Here is a 9,904-nt window from a genome sequence, read left to right as displayed (position 1 = left end):
AGGTCCTGGGTTCGAATCTTGCGAGGCGGGATCGTGGACGCGCACTGCTGAGGAGTCCCATAGTAGGACGAAACGGCCGTCCAGTGCTTTCAGGTTTTCGATGGTGGTCTAGCTTCAATTGACTCATGATTTCAACTATGAAAATAACCAATTTCGACAATGTATATATTCGTTATATAAAAAGGTATTATAACTTTATAAGAGTGATCAAGTATTTGAACTAATAGATACCTTATGACGAACCTGGATGGATAGTTTTTAATTATCAACCTCTGTACTTAATAGGGTTTAAAGCTAGAAAAATTTTGAATTCACTGAGCGCTTGTAGAAGTTGAAGTATTCATAATCTGGCAGAGAAAATCATATTTCGTTTGGATGAGTACTTGATTTGATTACCGAAAGCTAAAGCTTGATTTAAAACCTAACTATAATCGTTACTACTATGCTTTATTGAGTTAGTCTCGACTAGATAATGATTACTTATTTCCTCGATGAATAAAAGGGTCTCAGTACAGTTGAAGATGCTCTGCTTAAATACTAAGTGCAGAATTAAGTATTCAACAACTGTTTTCTGTGCATTAAATTAGAAATTTCTGAAAAAAATTATGATAAAGTTTTTACTTAGCTGGTAGATCAAAACCATACTTTTAACCAAAACAATTGATTTGAAGAAGTGGAATAGAAATTTCAATGAAACCTTTTTCCATACTTTAAGGTTAGTTGCTACGATTACATCTCATCTCTAGGATTATTTGTTTTGATGATATATTTGTAATACACACATACGGTTCAAAAAGAACTTTTCTCCGGATTTTTCACCGAAAATACTCGATAGCTCTTCTATCAAAAACAACAAACGATATATATATATATATATATATATATATATATATATATTTGTCGCTCTAGTTGTTTGTTCTAAAACCAAGAACATTGTGACTTTAGACAAAATGGTCAAAATTGAGGAAGTGCCACTCAGGGAGTTTGGTTTATCTAGTAAATAACTACCCGGTGATTTTTGTCTCATTTGGTAGCTAATTTACTAGGATTATCAAAAAAAATTCCTCTTTAAAGAATTTCAAGTTCAAATCTCTTATGTGAGATCAATAAACTCAGTGGCGCGAATCAGTAATTTAATGTTGGACATGAAAAATGTAACTGTATTATACGATCAAAATTCTAAATCCATTAGAATACTACAGATTACCAATCACACTTGTATCTGTATAAAAGTTTCCTTATTATGAAGTAATTCAGCTTTAAAATGAAAACCCATCTACTGGTACTTAATCCCCAATGATTTTTCATCAAACATATTTTATAAAAATTTACATAATAAAAAGAAAAAGAAATTCATTCTAGTTTTAGTTTACCCATATTTTGAGTACATCTTCGACTTCACTGTCATAGTTACCATTATGTAGATTCAGATGTTGAGTTAAAGGAAGTAATGTTGATGGTGAATTCTTTTTACTATGCATTTCCGTAACGATTTTGAAAGCTGATTACTTTTTCACTTGTTTGTTGTCTACATTTAAAAGAGAAACGATAAATACATTTTTCTACAACAGTAATGTCATGTTAGAAAATTTGCAGTCACGCTTCTTACTTTACAGTTATTCTGGTAATGTATTTAAATTATGTTATTGTTTAAATTTCCTCTACTATATTGCGTTCATTTAAGATATTCTTATGTTATGACTTACTAATAAAGACTATTTTTGGATTTCGTCTTTACAGAGATATACAGTAAGCTTTATGATGTGTATTACGTTCAAGTAGATATTGAAAAGTCAATATTACAAATTAGATGTAAGAATTCCTATAAGGCTACATATATGCAATACATATCTTCACTAGGGTCCGACCAAGCAAAATTCCATGAGTATAATAGCTCTCTAAACCACCAATATGGATTTAATAATGATTATCTGATAAATGCATCATAACTAAAGTAACTAACTTAAAATCAGTTTAACGTTAATAGTTAACGAGTTAAACAGGCATCTGGTGCCTTCAAATGAACAAAACTGTTGTTATTGGAATTTTCGCTAAGAAAAACTATCTAGAATGGTTATATAATTACCTGTATACAAAGTAGACAATATCTATATGGAACGTAGGGGATATTAAGCTTAACGATTCAAAGGTGATCGTTCATTTGAAACAATTCTATGGTTTTCAGAAAATAAATTATTCATTATTTTTCTAGTTTAATGTATTTGTGGTCAAAAAGAACTAAACAAAAAAATTCGTTGTAAACATAATGTTTCTACGGTATCTTCGTAATTTATTTCAGGTTATAATTAGGGTATGGTGACTTAATTATAAGTAGCCAAATAAAACCCATCCGTTGGAAAAAAAAAGAATAATGAATGACTAGAAAACTCAGCCAATGGTATTTTGATGCCCAGCTTCTTAATTTTAAATAATATTGAATTCTGCAGTTGTTCAAGATTGTTGATTAGTATGTCTTTTGAAATAACTTTGGCAGAATAAGCACGATTTTTATAATCTGTATAATTGTGCATCAACATGCAAACATTTGGTTTTTTTAGTGCTTTTAATTTAAGGTGAACCGTTCATTTACTTTGGAGAAATGGACTACACTATGCCAGGAAATTCTAATTTCTATTCATTGGGATATCACAACCATATAATTATCTTGTCGCCTTCATCAATAAGTATTCCAAGAAATAAGATACGTACTACAAATGATAAGTTATGAAACTAATCCTTTACGTTTAATAGTTTACTTTAAATAATATCATAAGCACGTTGAATGGACCATAATTATTCGCTCGACTACAGAAACAAACAAGTTTTTTTAAATTGTCGGAAAATGATTTATTACTATTATTGTTATTATTAATTTCGAAAGGACAGGGTTCTTATTAAATTACTGTAAAGATTCCACCATCTCAGAGATCGAGTTAGTTATCGAACTTTTATGAAGTTCTTCTCTTGAGGATAATGGTAACATCTACCTTTTGTTGATTAACCAAGTTATTATAGTAGGAATTTCCAAACTATTTTCAGGAACAAACAGGTGCTCAATCACAGTAGTTCTTCACACCTCAACATTGAAATATTCACAGAATACTAACCGATAGATTTCTCAGATAACATGATAGAAAATTCATACAAAGGGTTACGGTTGCATCGAAAGCATATAAATAGACATCACTGGCTTAAGAGAGATGGAAACAATATTGACAATTGAATTTATTAAATCCAGTAGTAGAATGACCATCCATAAATATAAGTATACATAACATATAGGTCTTTAACAATCTACCTTTTAGTCAATAAATAGCACTGTTGTCAGGCTGTACAACACGTAAAGCACACACTACTGAAGTTAATTACAAGAGAATCAAAACTTGATTATAATAAGCCGATTTATAATATTCTTGTCCGTGAGTTTAAACAGTTTTGGTTATACTTTTAGGTAAGATCATATTGAATATGATTTCTTACTAAAAATGCGTTGTGTGATCCATAAATTCGCTGAGAGGAATAAATTATTAATCTGATTACCTCTATGCATCTACTGTCTTAATGTGATGAGTACTACTAAAAAGATTACTTTTGAGTAGTATATGTTGAGAAGTGTCGTAGAAGTTGTTACAGTCGATATATGTGGAGATGAGTTTCAGTATATCAAGAAGCATGACGAAGGTAGAAAACTTGGAGACCAAAAGAGAAGCCAGTTTAGAATTAGCTGGATGGTAGAACACATTGCAAGATGCAAATGAATGATTGAAAGCTAAGTATTTGCATTTTGCAAGTCAACAGAACAATCTAAAACATGTCCACGTCAAATTCGCTAGCACCTACAGTGTGATACAATATCGTTACCAAGCTTGTATCTCATTGACCAAGGTTAATAAGTTAACGTACACAGAAGATACAAAATGTTCTTACGCATTTGTGAACAGTTAAATAAAAAAAACTGACAATGTCGGCTGTACAGCGGCGTTTGAATAAGGTATCCGTATATAAATTTTCTTCACTTTATTATTGTAAACAATATCAAGATTTTATTATTAAAGTATAGGATCATAAGTGACATTGTTGATGTATGTAAATTAATTATAAGCAATTTAAACATATTTTCTAATACCTACAAATGTTATACGTGATACAGACTACTTCAACCTTTTTTTACATTGACTATAGGAACAAGTTGCTTATTAAGTTTTATTCTCAAATACATCACTATTTGTAATTTTCTTTGTTGTGCATCAGATAAATTTTGAAGTCAGAATTAACTTGTAGCTGATGTAAAATTACGATGGGACCATAGATCCGAAAACTATTAACAAAACGAGTCAACAACTTAAAAGCAAGTAGATCAAAGAGAGTTGTAAATCTATTAAACAAGTCATGAATATTTGTGTAAACTCTTTCAGTCACGAAGGATTAGACAGACGAAGCACAGTAAATGAATTAAGTTCATTGCTGGTGGAAACCAGGAAAACTACATTTTTTTAGTGCGTGATCAAAGTTAAGTCACTCTATCAATAATCATAAATGTCTATTGTTTTTACCGAAGTCAGCTAACAGTGAGGTTTCAATAAAATAAATTGTAATATGCTTTTATTCATTTATCCAGTGGCTTTAAACCATAATACTTTTTAGTTATGAATTATTTTCTTCATTAGCTCATGAGATCAAATTCCATGATTTTCCGCTGGACAAGTTTTTATCAACCGGGATGTAGTGGGAATGTCTTTGTAGCATTGAATCAATGCTATGGTCATCGCTACTCAGTTACTAGCAATAATAAACTGAACATTTCACTGTATGCCTTATCATTAATTCAATAATTAGAAACATGAAATAACCATTTCATTATATATTGTAAGCTTTACAAAAATAGCTGGTTAACACCATAATAAAGACGTTTTCAATATGAACGACCAAGTTTTCCTTCAAGGTACAATGAATAGTCTAGTAGATTAATCAAGTTACCTATGCCAACACATAATGAATCTAAGTAAACTAGTTCAAAAATGAACCAAACAGAATATTACATTGTAAGTAAAGATGGATAGTGGCTAGTAGTGGGATTCAGGACGCGCGTTTCGTCCCATTTAGGACTCGTCGGCCGGATGTACCTGCATCTCAGAGTTGATGTTCACTCTGGGACTCGAACTCAGCACCTTTCACTTCAAACGCCATCCAGCCGACGAGTCCAAAACAGGACGAAACGCGATTCCTCCATTACACTGCTAACCACTATCCATCTTTGCTTACGATGCTTATGAATTAAGGCTATATCGATGCAATACGCACAGTACGCACATATGCCAATTAGAGACTGACCAGTTGCAGTCCTAAACATCAATGGGAAGATTCAAACAAACAATACTAAGAGAATATTACATTATTTTCAGTTTTGAATGATGATGAATATATTGTTGAAAATATAATAAGAATTAGTTAAAAATTCAGTTTCTATTGCAAAAAATGTCTTCATCAACTTAACTATTACAGATTACACACATTCTAATGATAGTATGTCAATTATAAAAACTTACCTCTTTTTTACCCTCACTGAAAGTGGTAATGAAGAAATTTTCGTTTTATTCTAATACGAAATTGTGAAATATCGATTTCGAAATTCAATGAACCAACAGTTTCAAAGTTTAATGTTTCTTCATATTGTATCTGTTACAAATGAAAAAGTGTAGTCGTATATTTTCTTATTTTTTTCAAGATGAGAACCAATTAAGTACAAATATTCTTATTACTGGACATTTAATAACAATAATTGTCATACTTACAATTATAAATATCTAAAAAGAGAAAAAAGAGAAAAACACTTATGTCATTGTGCTTAAAACAGGGATACTTGTGTACCTATACTTAGAAAATGCCGATTACAATAATAAAATAAGTGATCTATGTGAACATTTTTCTAAAAATAACAGATATAGTCATGTGAAGAATGCCGTGAGATGCACTTTTCATCATCTATCATATTCCCTATAATTTAAATGGGTCATTTTGTACAGGCTTGTTTAAATCTTTTCCAGAAAGAATTTTTAAATAAACTAGGATTGTTTTACAACCTCATGATTTGTAGGATATTATTTAGTTTACATACCGTTTTCAGGTGCATACCGGCAAGGCTGAGGAAACACCGACAATCGCAAAGAACTAATCATTTGTGTTTATTCTTATAGTGTGCAAATATTCAGTATTACAGACTTTAGGTTGAATGTGTTTATTTTCATGAATCATAGTGATGTTATTCTTGAGTTACTGCAAAAGACAATATTTCCCATTTTACTCAAGTCACAATGCATAACAACCAGCCGTTTATTACCATCAGCTTCCCTTATGTTTTGTACGAAAAGACGAAGTAATTCATGTACAAAAAGTTGAAATCATTCGGTTAAACTTTTCAATATGTATCCAGTGGTCTGTGGGTTCAGATTTGTTTGAATAAAATGTGAAAGGTACTCATATTTCCTAAGTGATATAGTATTTTGTGAGTGTTATAAATAAGATCTCGAAATGACAATTATATTTCAGCCGTATCAGATGACACATTATTCTACTGACAAAGTTACAAAAACATAAAAAGTCATCCACCATACGATTTTAACTAATGGCTATAAAACAACATTATGCTAGAGCTATTGAATTCAACGTATCATTTTCAAAAAACGAACCATGGTACTTCTAGGATAGAAAAAGATGAAGTATACAAAATGGTGATATCATATAAAAATTGAACGTAACTCGATGATAAGGTAAAATAAATATCGTCGCATGGAAGTATACTCAAAAAACTCTAATTTGTTTTCTTCCGTCAGTTACGGTTTGTTAAATAAAGGTGAGTTATTGTAGTCCTATGTTTGAACAAAATGAGAAGAAACATAATCGATTATCTGATATTGCAACATCTACCAAAATAAGATATTCTGATCTCCAGAAAATGACTAAATGATTAAACTTTGCTTAATAAAATTGTGATAACTAGAAAGTGCACATCATATCACTCACATTTAAATGTTAAGGTCTTTTGTTATTACCGTAATTACAACTTTCATTTAGAAATGATTACTTAAACGTTAGTTCGGAAATGGTCCTGTTATAACGGAACAAATATCGCCAAAGTTGTGACCGACTTTTTCCAAATAAATACTAATTATAAATTTATAGTGTAATTACTCAGTAACTAGGTTACTATTTATACGTATTCCCTTTATCATAAGCTTTCGATTAACCTATTAACTACTACAATATTTAATTTGTTACCAGTCAATTAATTACAGTCTCCAATACTCACCGCAAATTTTGGCTTGATCTTGTATAACTTATTTTTCATTTCATGGTGTGATGTGGTCTTGTCCCCCTGTACATAAACTATGTCTGTTTTAAATACAATATAGTAGAGGATGGCTTCGGACTTCTGGACTCAGGGGCAGGGTTGAGAAGAGTTGGAGAATCGTGAACCAACAGGAATTAGCTGTTGGCTCACGGTAAGTAGTATTGGTTGTGTGCTTATTGGCGACACTAAGTCGTAAAGTAAATAATGAACGCGAAATAGACTAAATAAGAATCAGGATTCTGACTGGAGATTTGTCACATGATATTGGACAGAGGTCACAAGATATAGTTCATCCACCATAGCAAAGCTTAACTCTAGTTTCTGTAATATAAGTGACCTTATTTGGGAACTTATGTTAGTCTACTGATGATGCCCTTATTTTTATTTGATACACTTTTTCGTTGGAAAAATCTTTCGACTAGGTTTCAAAAGTACAACTGTCGAGATCAGTGACCCTTGATTGCTTCGTATTATTTTATATGATAAACGGTGAGAAGCAGCAAGTCAATAATGAAACAATAATAAGACTGTACCATAACGACGTCCGTGATCAACTAATCAAAACTAGGCGAACCGATGCACAAATTTAAAACTCTGTTCCGGATAGCTTGTTGCCAAAACTCATGACTTTCATTATATTTCATATTTCACAAGGATCGGATAGTGTCTTTATTGTAGAATGAACCACTAAGTTCAGTGTATTTGGGTTAGGAGTTTTGCCGTTAGAATCTGCAGTTAAGGTGTTTTAGGGCTAGGAGCCAGAGTCAAGGGGTTTTAGTGTTAGGATATGGGATTTAGGAGTTTCAGGGTTAGCAGGTATGGATGAGGGGTTTTAGGATTAAGAGTTAGGCTTTGAATGATGTAGAGCTGAGAATTAAGATTTATCCTGATTACAGAACCATGATATCCAGCCTTAATTATCAATGTTTAGCACTAATAAGTTATTAATGTTTTTCGAATTCCTAATCCTCTGTATTTCTATCATTTTTCTATATTTTAGAGCTCTCACATGAAAACTGTATTCTCATTGACTGTTATTGATTAGCTAGTATCAAGACAGTCCATTAATCCACTAAAGGTCTTCGGTATAGTATAATTTTACCATTGAGTGCTACAGAGATAGTATTTATCGAAAATTGTCAAATTTCGATAAATCGCTTTTAAAATTGATTTAGGGTACCTATGAAGTAACATAATCATTCTTTCTGATAAATTTGAACATGCACTAAGCTAGTTTAGAAGTTTACTGGAACTCACTATTAAGGATGATAATTTTGGACTGATGCTATATTCACTCAATAGGTAACAAGGTACCGATCGAAATAAAATACAGTTTTGTTAAATGTCAGCGACTCTAGGTGATAAAAATTTTACGCGATTATAATCACTCATCATACTGATAAGACAGAAGTTGGTGTTTGTTTCAAACACCAGTGTGAAAAATAAACATTCAGTATAACCCAGTTGTTTAGAACAAGTACTCTTCCAGCTGTTCAAGACAATATTGATGTAAGTGTTTAGCAAAGTGGTCAGGAAAAACACCAAACAAACATTTCAATTGACTGACCAAATGTACGTACATTTAAATGGATGAAAATAAACGACACATTCCTTAAACTGAACAGCTTATTTAGGATAAATTATATTACAGATGTTTTACACTAAGAAAGGACCCATCAATTTATTAAAAGTAAACTACCCTAAGATAATTTGTGATTACGCATTTTGTTTTGAGAGAATAGTCATATGAAATCTTTGAGCCAATGGTCGCATTCTAAACTACAAAACCCATATGCAATACGACACTGGTGGGTAGTGAGTTTTCGTCCTGTTTAGTAATCGTTATATAGTTTTATCAGAACAATAAATTATTTTAGTGCAACTAAATCCAACACGCTGATTCAAAAATTAGAACAGTGTATTTTCAGCTACTGAGTTACGCTAACCTCCTTTTTCGATTGATATTTTTAGTCCCGTTACTTTAAAAAAGAGAACTGACCGTCTAAGTTTGTGTTAGAAAAAGTGTAAACATCCGATATGTTTATCAATAATGATGACAATTCTCAAGTGAAAAAAAAAATATGAACCTTACATCAAACAATATGATGGTCGATAATAAGGTATGAAACAAAGCTAAATGTTTTCGAAGTATTCCCTTTTAGATGACCAGTGATATGCGTTGACACGGAATCAGAATCATAACACTAGGAATTTAGGGTGCTAACCGACGTAATTCGGTAAGTTACTAAACACTGATGAATATGGAAAGCTCATTAAGTTGGTTACAGTTTAAATTAGTTATGTTGCTGTACTTCTACTCAGCGATACAACACTAACTGTAACTTTAATCTTACATGAGGTAAACAAGCCACGAAAGAATTGCATTTCCAAATAACCAAATTACTTCATATTGATATTTTCTACAAACTATTGACTATTTCTATTCTCAAGTATCTTATATTCAAGTTAAACAGTTCTCAATCGGTGTATGCAGTAATTACCGAGATTTATAAAAACTGAAACAAGTCCCGGTTGGTTTCACCTATACTGCTTAAA

This window comes from Schistosoma mansoni, chromosome W (genome assembly GCF_000237925.1).
Source record: "Schistosoma mansoni strain Puerto Rico chromosome W, complete genome".
Classification (NCBI taxonomy): Eukaryota; Metazoa; Platyhelminthes; class Trematoda; order Strigeidida; family Schistosomatidae; genus Schistosoma; species Schistosoma mansoni.
Note: the sequence above shows the minus strand (reverse complement) of the source record.